The 2,683-nt window shown below is 50.1% G+C and overlaps 1 protein-coding gene across 1 annotated transcript in view; it reads right to left on the bottom strand.

Annotated features, from left to right (window-relative positions):
• ACKR3 (atypical chemokine receptor 3) overlaps positions 1–2,683 on the bottom strand; it is a 12,939-nt gene that overhangs the window by 6,680 nt on the left and 3,576 nt on the right. The window contains exon 2 of the mRNA XM_035891079.1: positions 1,032–1,040. The gene's annotated coding sequence lies outside the window, so the exon portion shown is untranslated. The remainder of the gene's footprint in view (positions 1–1,031; positions 1,041–2,683) is intronic.

The raw sequence follows: 2,683 nt of genomic DNA, 5'->3' as shown, positions 1-2,683 counted from the left end.
CGAAAGATAAAAAAAAAAACAAAAACAAAAGCAGGCTTCTAGTCATTTCCTGTTTTGTTTTGGTTCGCCCCCCCACCACTGTAAAATATTGAGAAGGGGCGGGAGTGGGTTCTCGCCTTTACCCCCTCACCCAGGGCAAGATAAATTCATGCCAAGGAAAAGTGACAGGAAGCCAGAAACTCACTGACTGAAACTGAAAATGCACTCCTTGGCACCCCTCCTCAGCACAGGAGAGGCAGGTATTAAAGTGGCCCGTGGAGAGGAAGGGGCAGGTCTGTGTTCAGCTCCAGCAGGATCAGCCTGTCCGTCTGTCCCAGGGAAGATGCTAGGATTAGATGATAATCTACCTGCCAACACAACAGCCGCACGATTCAACTTGCTGAAGCCTGACAACGGTGCTGACAGCTCCAAGGGATCTGACGCACATACCACCAGGCTGCTCCGAAAACACCAGATAACCCGGAGAGCAGGGGCTTGGCTGCCCCCTGCCCAAACCCTGCTGCTGGAGCACACAGACATGTATGGCTCCGAGAGCCTAAGTCACCTTGCCATTACCGAGCCACCGCGCAGCCAGAAGAAATGGGTTAGCTAACACATTTTAACCACCACTTTTTGGAAGATACTGGGAGTTTCAGTACTTGCAACCCAAGGGCTTCAACACCCCTAGAAAGCACGTATTTTGTTTTCCCAAAGATGCTTAATCCTATTTCCACAGGCAACTAAAAGCTTGCATTAAAACCCTCTGGCAAAACAAGACATTTTATTCTGTGGCAGAAGGGACCCATTTAAAAAGAGCGAGGGTGTGGGTTAAAAGGACTCCTTGTTACCAGCAAAGTAGTCTTAATTCTGGGAAAAAAAAAAAAAGAAATTGCTATGTTAACTGTGCTCCGTTTCTCAGTCCACAATGCCCTAATTCTGCCCCCATCAAGGAGCAGAGTCAAATGCATCAAATTTACACCCTTGCAAGTGAAGGCACAATTAGCTTCAGCTTTTCTGCTAGTCAAGAGAAGATTAAGCTGTAGATATTACACCTCCTGCAGCTCCAAGAACACAGTGAAGCTTGCCCAGTGCTCGCTCCGTGCTGCCTCCCAGCTTGGCCCCACGCACCCCCAGAGACCTCCAACACCTCCCAGCTGACACCGCACTGGGGTGTCCTGGGGAGCACGTGGCAAAGAAACGTGATGGAGAAAGGCCAGACCTGTTGGGCCTCTGCCTCACTGAGATCTGGGCTGCCACAGGCTTGAAGTGCCACCCTGCAACAAGACCTCAAGGAGCTACCAAGCAGGCCACCCACCACCATGTTCTCAGCACTGCTGTGGGTTTAAGTGCCAGGGAAGGAGGAGAACAGAGGAGGGACCCTATCCCACAGATGGGAAGGGTGAGATGGAAGGTAACTTGTCCCCCTCCCTGACCCCCACTCTCCCTGGATGACGACAGACGGGACCTCCAAACTTCACAGCTGTCAGTGAGCAAAGCATTTCGGCATCCGCTTATATTTTGAGTACTCACTCAAGTCCATGGACTTTGGTGGAATTGAAGCATGATGAGTTCAGATGATGACAGGACTAGGTTTAAAAATAAGCATGTACTGAAGCACTTGGCTAAATCAGGCTTTGAAAATCCTAGGGAAAAAAAAATAAGAATAAAGGCACTCTAGCAGAACTCCAGAGTCACTTGGCCAAAAAAGCAAGCAGAATGGTTTTTCCTTACTTAGTGTGCCAGAAAATAACATCAAGTAGTACAACTTCTTCCACAGCTCTCCAAAAATACCAGCCAGCATCTGCAACCGCAAAGCTGCTGGCTGTCCAGGAGTCACAGGCAACCTCCCCTCTCCTACATTCGCCAAGAGCAGAGCCCTTGCTGCCCTGTCCAGGTTCCTCCCTCCAGCTATCTTTTACAGCAAGCACGTTCCTCACGCAGGAGAGACAGAGCCCATTCCCTTTCCATTATGAAAGCCAGATTTTGCTTGGCGTTCAGGGATGAAATGCTTGAGCGGTAAGCAAAACAACACGGTCTTGAAAAAAGTCCGCATGATATGAAAACAGCACCCAATGACCTGGCAAGCAGAGCTGGGGAGAAGCTGAGCACCCCAGATAAGATCAGCAGAAGGTCGATGCTACCTGCTTGCCGTGATTAATTCGTATCTGCTGCCATTAGACCACTGTTACAGCCAGTCCAAGCAGGTGTCCCAAGAGATGTGATAGTCCAGCGACCAGAAACTCCCTGTAGGTGCAGCTATCCAGGCAAGGCAGTCCATTGCTCATTGAGAACAAGTTGGCTCCAGATAGTTAGGAAAGGGGGAAAGCAAAGCTCTGCAGCTCTTCACCCTGCTACGGAGGAGCCTGTGGCAATATGCCAGGGAGGACCGGTCACCTTCACTGGGCAGGGGATTTGCCTTGCTGGGCTTTTCTTGGGGTCCTTCCACAACAAGCCTCTGCTATCCCTGTGGGGACCATGGGGGGCCCAGCACGAGGTCAAGGCTCCACCATGCTCAGTGCTGCAGATAAACACAGCTAAGGGCGAGCTCTGACCCACAGAGATAGGTACGGCAGGAGGGGCAGGCACAGGGGGCTGGGCAAAATGTGGCACTGAAAGCCAATTATTTTAATGGCTTATCCAATTGTTTTTCATTTGTATTTTCTTCAACTGCCTGAACTACAGCAATATATTATTTTTTTCTCCA

The sequence above is a fragment of the Egretta garzetta genome, unplaced genomic scaffold (assembly GCF_000687185.1).
Source record: "Egretta garzetta isolate BGI_Z169 unplaced genomic scaffold, ASM68718v1 scaffold113, whole genome shotgun sequence".
Taxonomy (NCBI): Eukaryota; Metazoa; Chordata; class Aves; order Pelecaniformes; family Ardeidae; genus Egretta; species Egretta garzetta.
The sequence above is the reverse complement of the archived record's forward strand: the minus strand, read 5'-3'. Positions and strand labels throughout refer to the sequence as shown.